Source organism: Petaurus breviceps, unplaced genomic scaffold, assembly GCF_028583685.1.
Source record: "Petaurus breviceps papuanus isolate PSGF00001 unplaced genomic scaffold, PetGlider_PUasm1.0 90849, whole genome shotgun sequence".
In the NCBI taxonomy this organism is placed as follows: domain Eukaryota; kingdom Metazoa; phylum Chordata; class Mammalia; order Diprotodontia; family Petauridae; genus Petaurus; species Petaurus breviceps.
The window spans coordinates 4,956,772-4,972,581 of record NW_027187361.1 but is presented as its reverse complement, the minus strand read 5'-3'; positions in this window follow the sequence as shown (position 1 = coordinate 4,972,581).

Sequence of the window (15,810 nt, the reverse complement as noted above, 5' to 3'; positions counted from 1 at the left end):
CAATAAAATGCACTTTAAAGCAATATTTTATGAGACTTTGGTATCACAGATATTTCAATAACTATGTTGTCAAGATTGTAAAGTATATCTGCCTTAGTGTTCATTATAACAAGATTTTACTGAATGATTCGAGTTCATATTTGTCCACTGAAAGTTTTTGATCTCCTATATTTTCAAGATCATTTACTTAGAGCGGTCTATAATCATGAGCTCAAAACAGCTCTTCAAAGTAGTTACTGTGCTATGAAAAGTTATTTGATCATTCCAAAGAAGCTGACTGATAGAGGGATGAGTTTAACCATTGAAAGATATATTTTGTTATCAGAACTCAATAGACATCAAATCTGTACGTGTTTATAACCATATATAGTACACATATACACATATGACCATATATGCAAATATTTCACATATATCCTTTAATGGTATTTTCACTTAGCATGGGTAGTTCCTAAAAAAAGGTAGGTCATCACTTCAATACTCTACTCACACACATACCTACACACATACTTGTTGATTGTTGTCTACATCTTTTCATCGAAAGACAAGCCATACAATGTACTAGAGATCTTCTTCTATTTTGTTTTTTAATCTCCAAAGTTTCAATATTCATTGTATCTTTTCTCTCATTTTGCTTATATGACTGGCCCACCTTCTTTTCCAGACATTCCTACCCTTTATAACATTTTATGGCCTCTTGCATGAGTCATCTTTGACAACATGCTGCCGTAAACTTCTGTCTTCTCTATAGATTTCCATTGTCTTTTATATTATTGATAATTTTGATTCTTCTGATCTCACAGTGGTCCAGGATTCACAGCCATATAGAAAATATGAGTAATATTGGTGTGAAAGTCACAGGACTCATAATGAACAGTCTGTGAATATTGAAAAGGTGGTGAAATTTCCCAAATGATATCCTGCATGACCTTTTCTTCCTATTCAATGAATGTCCCAGCTCACTGTCCACCTATAGCACTTCAGGATATGTTGATAGGATAAATCAGCAAGTAGTTCATTCACCTGTATGTAATACTCTGAGCAAGATGACATTTTTATCCACTTTGTTTTTCCCCTTTGTCTATTTTTTTTTGTTTTCATGAATTTCATTGAAAATGATCAATACAATTACAGTCATATTGAAGTAACTCGGGATAAAGTAGAATAATTAAATTTATTGATTTATACAACAAAACTCACAACTTTCTATAGCTTTAAACAGACATTTAGCATGAAATATATTCCTATGGCTCTGATAACTTATATTACACAATTTTGCAGTGAGTTCACAAGATTTCGGTCTCTTTTCTTTAGTTCATCGTAAAACTCCATTATAATATTGGATATTAAGTTTATCTTTGATCATCAGTTCATTTTTTCCCAAGCCTAACCTTGATTACATTGTTTTTCAGTGTGATTTATATCAAGTTCCCAGTCCTCTGAAGTACATTTGTCTCCATATCTTTTATACATTTCTCAAACTTCAATGAAGTGTGGTGCAGTGTAAAGCCATTTTGTAGTATTCCATTTTGGAATTTTTGGAATTCTTAAATAACTCTACTTATCAATATGTAAATTGTCAGAGTTCATCAATAACTTGATTGGGACAAGGCCCAATGAAAGTAAGAAAATTCCCCACACATTTTTGAGTGAATATTTTATACTCTGTTAATGATGCAAAGATCTCACAGACTTTTCTAGATTTTTTCTGATATAGGTTTTGGTATGAGCTTGAATGAAAAAGCAAATTCCACTATGTGTGAATTCCATTCCAATCTAATTCCATTCTAATCTTTAGTACTCTCAAGTTTGTATTGTCTTGTTCATAACAAGTATTATTTTTTGACAGCAACATTAGTATATTTTTAATTAATCTTCTTGCTGTCCTAATTCAAGAAGTATATACCATCATGTTGAAAAAAAATAGTAACAACCCCTACAGCTGTCAGGTCCCTCTGAAAATTTTGCTGTATTTTTTTCTCCTGATGATTAATCAGGCTTCTTTATAGTAATGGTGTATAAGTTCTTGGAGCTGTTTTTCATTTTCATCTGCATTTTGCTATTCACTTTGGTGTGACTGAACCTATATCATTATAGGCTTGAATAGTCTTTAACAAATTTGACTTCACCATACTAATAGTTGCTGCAAAAATTCTAACAGTCCTTGAGATGTGCTTTTAAGAACCATAGTTTTGCAGGCTTCCTTGGAGTAATATCTTAAAACCAAAGATTTGAAAATACTGGAAAAGGGAGCAATGAAACATGTATGTTTGGAACTAAATGCACCTCTCAATTGATAAGAACTAAGTGAAGGCGAGGAAACCAGATCCCTCTAGTTTCCTGTGATCAAGGTCAGGTGTTCTGAGTCTATCAGTAAAAGCATACAGGCATGACAAAGAGTGAAAAACCTGCCACCTCAAGGCTACATGTGGCCTTCTAGGCCTTTTGATTGAATCCAAGTTTTACAGAACAAATCTATTTATTAAGGGGATTTGTTCTGTGAAGTTTTGATTCAGTCAAAGGGCTGCATTTGATGATCTGGAGGATCCCCACTGCTGGGCATGACTGTTCTGTCACAAAATGAACCCATCTCTAAATTATCCCTTGTCTCAAGTAATTTGCACAGCATTGTACCTACAAATCATGCAATATTGCATAGAGTACAAGACTTGGAGTTAGGAAGATGCCTTCTTCCTAGTCAGGATTGAAGCCTTACCTCAATCATTAGCTGTAAGGCCTTGGGCAAATCCCTTGATTTCTCTGAGCCTGAGTTTTCTCATCTTAACCTGGGAATAATAACAGTACCTAAATGACCAAGGAAGGTGTTGTGAGGCACCAATGAGATAATGTATATAGAGCACTTTGTAAATCTTAAAGCACTATTACAGTGTTATAAGATTGTAGAGTACTTTGGGTCACACAGGTGAGTGACTGAATAAAGTTTGGAACTCAAGTCTTTCTGATGCCAAAGCTAACACTCTATCCACTATACCAGCTAGCTGCTTCTGTTAACACTTAGTATTAAAAGGCCTTGACTGTTAATACTTCATATGTACACATATATCTATGTGATGCAGTGAATAGAATGATGGGTCTAGAGTTGGGAAGACTCGTCTTCCCGATTTTAAATCTATCCTCAGACACTTTCTAGCTGTGTGACCCTGTGCAAGATAATATCTAAGGTCCCTTGTAATTCAAAATTTCCAAAATTATTTTGAGTACCTTTCTTGGGCTTAATCTCTTACTTTGAAGGTGTTTTGAAGTTTGTTCAGGAAAAGAATTTGACATGATCTGTCCCACAAAGAGTTCATAACCTAATACACTGGTAAAATTGATAGTAGATAAAATGCACTATTTGGAATCAGGAAGACTTGAGTTCAAATCTTGCCTCAGGTACTTATTAGCTTTGTGACACTGGGAAAGACACTTTAGATCCCTAAGAGTTAGTTTCCCCATCTGTAAAATGGGGATAAAAATAATACCTATCTCATAGGGTTATTGTGGGGATCAAAAGAGATTATATATATATATATATACATGTATGTGTATGTGTGTATGTATATATGTATGTGTATACATATATTTGTGCGCACACACACACACAGATCTTCGGAAACTTTTAAGCACCATGGAAGTGCCAACTATAATTATTATTAAAAAGATAAAAGTCACAAATTCTAAATGATTAGAAAACCAGATAGAATTAATTTAAATGCCAAAAAAGTATTACAATATTAAATGATGCGTAAGAAGAAACATTGCAGTGGGAAGATTTGGAATCAGGGAAAATATATTTGAATTCCAGCTTTCTCATTTGGAAGGTCCTCTTCCTGTGTAACCTTGGGCAAGTCTGGGTCTCAATTCCCTCATCTATAAAGGAAAAATGATTGCATTAGACAACTTTTCAAACCAATTCCTGCTGCAAATCCTGTAATCCTGTGCCAAAAAGGTAAGAGATCAGTGTGGGTCAGAGATCTGGAAATAGACTTCTTGGAGGTTGTGAAAATTGAGGTAGTTTTCTAGGATGATTTTAATTTAGCTAGAAGTAAGAAAGTAATCCTGGATAGAAGAAATCACATAAAGAAAGTTAGGTAGGTGAGAATGGGTATGCTATATTTCAGTATCAGTGAAAAGACTCGAGGCAGGTAGGTGGCGCAGTGAGTAGAGCACTGGCCTTGGAGTCAGGAGGACCTGGGTTTGGATCCGGCCTCAGACACTTGACACATCCACAAAAACTAGCCATGTGACCTTGGGCAAGTCACTTAACCCCAACTGCCCTACCCTTCCCCCTCCAAAAAGCAAAAAAAAAAATAAAAAATAAGACTAGCTGAGGAAATGCATTGTCAAGCAGCGAGAAGCAAGGTCATCGCACCTAAATGATAGATTACTCTTGCATACTTTTTCATTTTTTCAACATTATATTTAAAGTGTGTTGGCTTTGGTCTCATTGCTAATAATATCCACTGATGACTTAAGTTAAATATAAGATTTGCAAAACCATGGATTTGGATTATACAGATAAAAAAAATTATTCAGCGAGGTTTGACATTAGGAAGAAGACAAAATGTTGAAAGAGGCATTGTAGTTTAATAGAAATAGTGTAAGACTTACAATCAGAGGATGTGAGTGGAACCTTGCCTTTTTCACATATGATCAATGGCCTTGAGCAAGGAGTTACATTTCTGTAGGCCCCAGCTTCTTCATCTGTAAAATGATGGGATTGGGGGGCAGAGTCGAAACAGGATTCCATCTCCTCCAATTCATGTAAAAAACTATTCTAAACAAACTCTGGAGCTACAGAGCCTACAAAATGACACAGATAAGCTAACCTCCCATGGAAGACAGTCTGGCAGGCTGCCAAGCCCAGCCCCCGCATGCCTAAGGTTTTAGCCTCAGGGCAGGCACAACCAGGCACTGGCTAGAGGGACTTCAGATCACCACCAGCTGTGGTGGTTTCCAGAATTATCAGCCCACAGATGCTAAGAACAAAGTGAGAGGTCAGTGCAGTGTGGACTTGGGGACCTGTGAGTTCAGGAGTACAGTCTGGTCTTTGCCTGTGGGTCAAGAAGTGGCTGAGGCTTGGTGGCTGTCCAGCCAATGTGACATGGCTGCTTCAGAGCTCCCAGCATGCAGATTTCAGGGGGAACAAGCAAACAGTCTGAGAGATAATCACCCTTGCTTTAAATTGCTTGGATCTGAATCACTGTCTGGAGTGGAGGTCCTGAGGTGCATGACCAGTGTGCAAGAGCATCTGGAGGTTTCAGAGAGGTCAGCCAACTAATAGCTCTAGCAGCTGAGAAAACCCCAGAGATTGGGACAAAGCCCCCCCTTTTGCTAGCACAGTTCTACTGTGGCAAAAAGCTCAAAAGTGAAGTAATTGAGTGGCAACATGAGCAAGCAAAGGAAGCAAAGCAAGCACAGCAATCTGACTTTACAATCCTATTTTGGGGACAAAAAGGATCAAAGCATGGAACAGGAGGAAGACAACAAAGTCAGAACTCCTGCACCAAAAGCTTCCATCAAAAGAATAAGCTGCTTACAGGTCACAGAGCACCTTAAGAAGGATTTTTAAAACCAAATAAGAGTAGCGGGGGGAAAATTGGGAAGAGAAATGAGAATGAGGCAAGAAAATTATGAAATGAGAGTCAACAACCTGACTGAAGAAAATAACACCTTAAAAAACAGACTAACTCAATTGTCAAAAGAAGCTCAAAAAGGCAGTGAGGAGAAGAATGCCTTAAAAAGATGAATTTGACAGATGGAAAAAGAATCTCAAAAGCTCATTGAAGAGAATCATTCTTTCAGAATTAGATTAGAGCAAATGGAAGCTAATGACTTTGTGAGAAAACAAGATACTATTATACAGATCCAAACAAATGAAAAAGTAGAAAGCAATGTGAAATATCTCATTGGAAAAACCACTGACCTGGAAAAATACATCCAGGAGAGATAATTTAAAAATTATTGGACTACCTGAAAGCCATGATCAAAAAAAGAACCTAGAAATCATCCTCTAAGAAAGTCTCAAGGAAAAATGCCCTGATGTTTTAGAACCAGAGGGCAAAAAAAAAAAAAAAGGTTGAAAGAATCTACTGATCACCTCCTGGAAAAGATCCCAGAAGGAAAACTCCTAGGAATATTATAGACAGGTTCAGAAATTCCCAGATCAAGGAGAAAATATTACAAACAGCCAGGAAGAAACAATTTGAATACTGTGGAAACACAAGCAGGATAACATGGATCTGGCAGCTTCTAAACAGAGGGATCAAAGGGCTTGGAATATGATATTCCAGAGGTCAAAGGAGCTAGGATTAAAACCAAGGATCACCTATCCAGCAAAACTGAGTATCATTTTTCAGGGAAAATATGGTCATTCAATAGAATAGAGGACTTTAAAGCATTCTTGATGAAAAAAACAGAGTTAAATAGAAAATTTGATATTCAGATACAAGAAGCAAGAGAAGCATGAAAAGGTAAACAGTGAAAAGAAATCATTAGGAAGTTATCAAAGTTGAACTACTTACATTCGTACATGGAAAAACAATAATTGTAACTTATGAAACTTTTCTCAGTATGAGAATAGTTGAAGGGAATAGAAATGTGCGTGTGTGTTTGTGTGTATATATGTATACATACATATATGTCTATATAAGGGGGTATATGGGATTATGAATACATATGTTTGTGTGTGTATATATGTGTACAGGTATACATAGATAGAGGGCACAGAACCAACTGAATAGGAAGGGATGATAATTAAAAGGTGAAATTAAGAGGTGAGAAAGGGATATAATGAGAGGAGATGCAGAGAGATAGAATGGGGTAAATTATCTCATATAGAAGAGGCAAGGGAAACCTGTTACAAGGGAGGGGAAGAACAGAAAGGTAAAAGGGAAGGAGTCAACCTTATTTTCATTGAATTGGGGTTAGGGAGGGAATGACATACATACTAAATTGGGTATTTCACCCTACAGGAGAGTAGGGGGGAAGGAGATGAGAGGAGGGGTGATGGAAGGGAAGGCAGGCTGAGGGGAACGAAGTTGGAAGCACCCAATTTTGAAAAGGAACAGGATCAAAGTAGAGAATGGAACTAGTGGGGTGTGGGGGGGGGTAGGATGGAGGGAAATATAGTCAGTCTTTCACAATATATCCAGTATGGAAATGTTTTGCATAGCTACACATGTACAACCTATATTGAATTGATTATCTTCCCAGTAAGGGTGGGTGATGAGGGAGGTAGGGAAAGAATCTGGAATTCAAAGGTTTAAAATCAAATGTTTAAAATATATTATTATTATTTTACATGTAACTGGAAAATAAGATATACAGGCAGTGGGGCATAGAGTTCCACTGTGTCCTACAGTAAAGTCAGAGGGAGAATGGGGGGAAGATTTTGGAGAGAGCAGATTGGGGGATGGTATATTCAGCGGTATCACTGTTTTGGGGTACTGGGTAGGAGAAAAATGGGGAGAAAATTTGCAACTCAAAATCTTATGGAAATGAATGACATAAACTAAAAAATAAAAAAAGGATAAATCTCCATCTGTTTTCCAGGTGTATTGGGGAAAAAAATGATGGGATTGGCCTAGATGGTTTCTCAGAACCCTCCCTTTTTGAATCTATGTGACTATGAAATGCTTTTCTCTCAACAAATTTATAATGAGTTGCATATGACCTCTGTGACCTCATTGAATTAATGGAACTAATTGCTAACCATAAAATTATGAATTAAGAATAGAATAGAGTACCTACCGCCTTGATTAGGAAACTAAAATGTGACTACCCTCCTCAGGTCCTGAGGGAGTGAGGAAAGGAGCTAAATAACTGACTTCTACACAATGTTATGAAGAGATAATTCTAAGTGAAGTACTTTTCTTACCTGACATCAAATAGCTTTACTTAATATGTTCTGATCATTATTGGATCTGTGAAGCTGTCTCAATTCACCATTGCTGACATGAGCTAGAATTCTACTACTGTGTATTATAGATTGTAGCCTGATTTTTTTAAGGATTATTAAACAGATTTTTATGCACTGAGTTGTTATCATTGATTTACACTCTTATTTCTTTCTGTTTAATTGGCAGTAATAAAGTAGAACCTACGTTAGCATATCTAGTCTCAAGCGAGTCTTCTGTCTTGAAAGAGAATGAGTTGATGTAAGCATCTAATATTGTAAAACAGCACTGTGAAAAGTTCTTTATTTAACACCATTTAACTGGAAAATTAAATGTTGTTTCTCACCCTAAAACACAATTTTCTTCACCTATTCCTCCCCCTAGTTTCTAGCCCAAATGCATGTGAGATAAAGTGAATTCTGGCATATATCACTCTCATACACACACTAGCTTTCCAGTATGTCTTCATGGATGACTCCTACGTGACTAGCATTAGGAAGATGTATGCCATTGTGTGATGGGATTACATGAGAATAGATGGAAATACATAATTCTTTCCCTGTAATTTAATCAACTGCTTTGTCCCCTTTAGCATCTCTCCCCTCCTTGCACACCACACTAACATGATCAAGTGAGAAGATATCTTCTTACCTTGAAGAAAGGCATGCAAAACTTTATGGCGTAGCATGGTGTATTGTTAATGGAGTGGTAAGATGTTTCATGCCCATTAATAGGTCTATGTGACCTGCTTTGAGCCTAAGTCACATAGAAGCCTATGGTAGGAGGAGCTTGCCAAACAGGTGGTGCAGGAATGGGTAGAGCAGGAAGTGGGGAGTAAAGTGAAGCTGAGAGAGAGAGAGAGAGAGAGGGCAAGGCAGCTAGTGTAGGTGAGAGAGGGGCATTTTGCCTAAGGTAACTTGCTTATGGAGAGGCCTGACAGAGGGAGGTTTGGGGACAGTGGCACTCCCTGAATTGGTAATGTGTACCAAACTTCTTTATTACCATGGTGGACTTCATTTCCTGGTATATGAATAAATATCTTGGGGGCGGCCAGGTAGCACAGCAAGTAAGAGCACCGGCTCCAGTGTTGGGACGACCTGGAGATCGAATCCCGGGCTCGGACACTCAGCACCACACCCAGAAATAACTGGCTGTATAACCTTGAGCAAGTTACTTAACCCTGATTGCTTTAAAAAAAATGAATAAATATCTTGGTTTTGTCTTCAAAGAAGAGAGCCTGTTGTATCTTGAGACTGAAATCTGGAAATTCACCTGCATATTCATAGTAGCTGCTGTGGGTATTGCATTGGGGATATACATGGCCAAATCTTGGATCGAGTCCATTATGGATACAGTTTCCCTGAAGATTGAAAACATTTGGCCCTCAAATCAGACACTCAAAAAGGCATTTGAGTGTCTGATAAACTTCCAAAAATAAATTGACAAGATATAGATTCAACCTTCATAATACTTCTCAAATGCATCCCCTTCTCTCCACTTATATAATTACTATTCTAATTTAGGCCTTTATCACCTATCTCCTGGTCTATAGTAGCATCCTTGTTACCCTCTTCAGTTTACCTTCTCCAGTCCATTCTGCATACAGCAGTCAAATTGAAATTCTTTTTTTAGTTTAATTAATTTATTTTTAATTTTCTACATTCATTTCCACAAGTTTATGAGTTTTAAATTTTTTCTCCCTTCCTCTTTGCTCCCCTCCCCAAGATGGCATGCAATCTAATATAGGCTCTACATATATATTCATATTAAACATATTTAAACACTAGTCATGTTGTAAAGAAGAAATATAACCAATGGAACGAACAAAAAGAAACAAAACAAAATGAAACAAAAAAAAGAGGGAGGGCAAATATTATGCTTTGATCAGCATTCCTACACAACAGTTCTTTCTCTAAATATGGATAGCATTTTCCATCATGAGCCTTTTGGAGTTGTCTTAGAACCTGGCATTGCTGAGAAGAGCTAAGTCTATCAAAGTCAGTCATCACACAATGTGGCGGTAACTGTGTACAATGTTTTCCTGGTTCTGTTCACCTCACTCAGCATCAGTTCATATAAGTCTTTCTAGGTTTTTCCGAAGTCCACCTGCTCATCATTTCTTACAGCACAATAGTATTCCATTACATTCATATACCAAATTGACTTCCTTAAAGCACCAATCTGATCATGTCCCTACCCTACTCAAGAAATTTCAGTTATTCCCTATGGTTCCTAAGACAAAATACACACTCTTCTGCTTGGAACTTGATTCCTTTGCAATGTGGTTTTAAACTGTCTTTCTGAACTAACTGTATATTATTATCCCTCGTGTGATCTAGGGCACTACAGACAATAGAAGTCAAAGCCAACTTCCTATCTACTCTACCATGATACCTCTCTACCTAGTTCCAAAGGGAACAGAAAACTCTCTGCCTCAATGAACTTTGGGCTGGCTCAATAAAAGGCAGCCCTTGAATGTTGCCACTCACATTTATTATTAGTGAGATCCACAGCACAGCACAAAATACAGAAATCTGAGTCTTTGTTGATTTGGAATACCATTTCTGGACCAGTGGGAATGGACACAGGACTTACTTTCACCAAATCCTTAATTTCTTTCAATAAATATCTCTAGTCTTATAAATCTGTCAGCATTTCTGTGACTTGGGATTGCTTGGGCATGAGTATTCCCTCTACCCACACAGATCACAATCCCTAGAATGCCTCAGGCAAACGGTATTCATTAGTCACTATGAGTTAAAAACTCATCATCATGGACCAATCTAGCAGTAAGACTCCTTGTATTTACATTTAACCTAAGACATTGTCTACCATTCTACTTGTACATAAAACCAGACCCACTTGCTAGTACCAGTTTTCTTCTGATGGATTTTCAGTGGCATACTTAGTCAAGGAGACCTTCTTTTCGCAGGGTATACATCCTACAACCTTGACTCTGCAAACATTCTCAGGATAAGCAAGAGTGGGCAGGTCTTAAATAATCACCAGATATTGTGGAGTACATATTTTTCTGTCACCCTCTGACTCAATTGTCAAGAGATCTATGCCTGTGTATTAGTTAGCATTAGGGGGTCATGAGCTTTACCATGATGACAAGAATCTCAACTCTGGTAATTACAGTTTGTATGATATTAGGTGGCTCACTATCTCACTGGATCTTACTTAACTTCCTCATATGTATAAGGGTGGATGGGATTAGACTACTTCATCTATGAGATCCTTCTGACCTATTACCTGCAAGAGCCCACACTCCACTGGCAATCATTCAGGCAACACTTACTAAGAGCTTAGAAGTCAAGGTATATGATTGTGATGGAATACAACTGTGCTATAAAAAACGATTAGCTCAATGATCTTAGAAAAACATGGAAAGGCTTGCATAAAATAAGGAAGGGCAAAATTAGCAAAACCAGGAGAACATTGTATACAATAACAGCAATGTTGTTTTAAGAATGACTTTGAGCAAATAAGTTATTTTGACTATTATAAATACCTAAATTAACTACAAAAGACTTATGGAGACCCTATCTACATCTAAAAAAAGAACAGAGAAATAGAAGTATCCATAGAACAATTTTATACATATATACCTATGTGTATCTAATAGAGGTCATCTCTAGAGTTGGGGGTGAGAGAAGAAAAAAAGGAAAAAATTAATTTACATGATAACACATATATTTTTAAAAGGAATAGCAAGTTATATACAATAGATTTGCTCTTTCATGCACAATAATATTTTTCATTATACTATGTTATGGAAATATTTGTTCTGTTCCATGAATTGAAAATACATTTTTTTGGAGGGGGGAAAGGCAAGGTAATTGCAGTTAAGTGACTTGCCCAAGGTCACACAGCTAGTAAGTGTGTCAAGTGTCTGGGGTCAATTTTGAACTCAGGTCCTCCTGACTCTAGGGCTGGTGCTCTATTCAGTGTGCCACCTAGCTGTCCCTAAAAATAAAATATTTTTTAAAAGAGCTTACAAAGTGTAAACACAAGACTACCGACTTAGTCTTTGAGTACCTTATATCACTTTGAAGTCATGCTGAGGTATCAGAGGAGGAATTTTCCAGCTAAATTATGCTAAGTAATTTGTCAGAGAACTATTTGGTGTATGATACTCAATAATATATGCAAGTATATCAATAAATACTTTAATGCTTTAATGATCTCTAAGTTTGTCAGTATGAATACTCCCTCTATGAATATAGATTATAGGTTGTCCCTCTAAGGCAGGGGTTCTCAACAAGGGGTCTGTGAAATTTTTTTTATATTTTGATAACTATTTCAAAATAATTAGTTTGCTTTATTTTACACATTAAGAATTGTTCTGCAGAATAGGAGTTTCTGACATACAAAAGAGTGCGTCACACACACATACCCTTTAAAATCACTGTTCTTAACAACCTTGAGCTATACAACCATGATCACAGAAGGAAATAAGCATTTATTAAGTTCCTACTATGTACCAGTTACTGTGCTTAACACTTTACAACCAGTATCTCATTTGATCCTTAGAACAATAGGTACTATTATCCCCATTTTAGAGTTGAGAAAACTGAGGCAAATAGAGGTGAAATGATTTGTCCAGGGTGACACACCTAGTCAGTGTCTGAAAATGAATTTGAACTCAAGTCTTCCTGACCCCAAGCCCACTTCTCTACTCATTGCATCACCTAGTTTCCAGAGCACAAATGATGAAGCATGCTACCCACCTCCTGAAAGATATGCTGAACTTGGCACACATTTTGAGCCTTGGCCAATATGAGAATTTTTTTTTCTTTGACCATGCTTATTTGATATAAGAATTTTGATTTTCTTTTTTATCCCCAGGATGTAGGCAGTTGGGAAGGAGGTGGGGTGGAAATAAATGATTGGTAATGTAAAACTCTAATTTTAAAAAGTTCTACAACTTAATAGATTATTTTGAACTTAACTGGGCTGGTCAGTCTGTTCCTGAGCCTCTAGCATTTGAAGACTTTCCAGACTTGGAAGAACCTGTCAGAGTTTATTCTCTTCTGGCAAAGTCTTCCAGCACCCAAGGTCACTTCCACAATGTCACTGCAAATTAGTATTTATATAAATTCATATAAATCAATGAATACAAATTTCCTAGTGAGTGAGGATCATGGTGTAATGAAAAGGACACTATCTCCAGTCTTGAGTTCACATTAAGTCTCTGATCATTACTGCTTATAAAAGTCACTTAACATCCCTGGGCCTCAGTTTCCTTCTTTGCAAAATAAGGAGGTTATATTAGATGACTTCTGAGGTTCTTATAGCTCCTGATCTCTAATCCTATGATTAACATAAATCAATTAGTTTTCTTAAAAGTATATATGCTTGAACACATGCATATAACACTTTATTCTTCAGGATTTCTAAATACTCAGCAGTGTATCTTGACAAAATAAATCAAGATTGTCTAAACAATCTATATCGATGAACTACATAATTTTGTTAATGCAAATTTGTTTATTTTGTTAGTATAAACACTTGAGTCTCTAGGAATCCTGAACAGCACGATTTTCCCATCCCTCATTGACTTGCTTAATGTCCTAAGGGAAAATCTGCTCCTCAGACACTTTGTGGTCACCACCTGTGTGGTACAAACTAGGTCAGAAAGCACGCTGAGGAAGCCCATAGGGGGCAGAGTGAAGTCTGAAAGGAAACCCAGCAAACATTTTGTTTGAGCAAAACCCAAGGCACGTTCAAAATCACCTTAGATGGGCAAAGTCACACTGAGCAACATAATACACTTCTCAGGAGAACCCCTTTAAAATGCTGGTGTTAGGGGAGAAGACTAACACTCTCTCCTTGTCTCTCAAACAGCCCTTGACTTTTCCTACTTACATAGCTTTGCTCATATCATTCTCCCATGAGGGGAATGTCTTCTGCTTCCTGACAGCATTTAGCCATGTCTCACACCAAGTACACTCTTAATAAATATTTGCTGAGTGATAGGCTGGCTATGTTAACACCAGAGCTTTTCCTTAACATAGCCATGTTTCAGGGGATATAATTTCAACCTGTCATATATCAGAATTTATTCAGTAATGAGTTGTTATAATAGGTTCTACTCACTAAATAAATAATCCTAAACTGTCTCGTATGAAAAATGGCCTTTAAAAATTATGCAAACACTTTTCCCCACAAATATTCGTAACAAATTTAAAGCCTCAAGGTCACTGTCTGAATTGCACAGCCACGTATGCTTTAGACAGATATATAAGCAACAGGAGAGCCAGGGCAAAAACATTAGATTTTTTTAGATTTAAACTTTATAAACCTCACAGCATTAAGTAGTCCTTTCCATCCCTCTAAATAGATTGTGGTCCTGAAAAATTTCAAGTGTTTAATGCACAAGTATTTAACAAAAAAGAACTTTGAAGGCTCCATGATTTCATCAGTGCGGGTACTACCTATACAAACACAGATCACAACCTATATTCCTTTTCATCTTACATAATTATCATTTATATTTTCTTTCAAATCATCCACTGAGAATCCACTCAAAGATTCTGGCTCCCTTACTGCCTCTAATATGAAAATATACGTTCAGAAAGTTTACTTAACTCTCCATAACCAGAACTTTTCTGGCCATAGATGTTTCTTTGGGTTTTTTACATCTTTTCTTACAAAAGAATCAATGTTGGTAACATTGCAGTTTGTTTATACTCTCCATGTGCATTTATAATTTAAATCTTTTGCAGTCATTGAATTTTAGGAGGGACTGCCATTCAACATGACCAGGTGAATATTAGCGTTAAAGACTCAGTGGAAAGCAGTGTTGGCTAACTGAAAGTACTGCAGTTTCCCAATGCAACCGAGCCTGATCTATGTTAGCACTTCCCTAGGAGATAATTATGGATGGACTAGTTCAACTAATGAAGCAAATAAACACCTTCTCCCTAACCTAGATTCTATTTGCTTCCTTTTCAACCTTTTTTTTAAATCCCGTAGAAAAGTCAGAGAGAGAGAAAGCTGTGATTTGATGTTAGGGGCTATTGAAGCAAAGATCACTGACCCTTTCAGGCTTTTTTTTTTTTACTAGCCTAGATCCTGTGATTTCCATAGAAGAAAGAAACATGGCGGAAGGAAATTGAAAGCAATTCTTAGCCAAAGTTTCAGTCAGTCATTTTTCTATTTGGGGAAGTAGAACCCTGGGGATTCTTGGCCAACCATTGGGTAATATAATAATAACGAAGAGCTAAAATTGTCTTTTTCTCCCATAATTTAGATGAGTCTAACTGAGGGAATCAGAAGAAACAGGAAAATACTTCAAAGGAAAAATACCATCTTAGCAAAGGTATCCTCAGCTATAAACCACCTACGGAAGAAAAATTCTTTCATGGTCATTAGCTAGTAGTCTTCACCTGCCAGGGACAGGTTTATTAAACCACAATGTTACAGTATAAGGGTGCATGAAAGAACTTGTTGACAAAACTATAGCTACCTAGCTTCCTTTAGTAGATGGTAGACTGAGTATTTAGGTGACTCTGAAGATAGTTAACACACGTGCACACACACATACACACACACACACACAAATGCCAATGAAAAGAGAGGAGGGAAAGGAAAGAGGGAGAAGTAGAAATGCAATGTCAGTAGTGGTGGGGATACAGTCCCCACCACCAAGATAAAGAAACAGCAGAGACCCAATGCTCAGTGAGGAATAGGCCCAGCAGAGGCCAGCACTATTACACTGCTAGAAGAAATCAGCAACACTGTCACAGCAGAGCCTTGCAATAGACCTCCATGTATATCTTGAATGCTGCTTATCCTTCATTTAGAAGAGGACCAATGATATTATGAGATGATGTCTTAGAACTGGATTTAAGTGAGGCAGAGCTACACAAAGTATTAGCCTCACTATCCCTTCCAGAGTCATCAT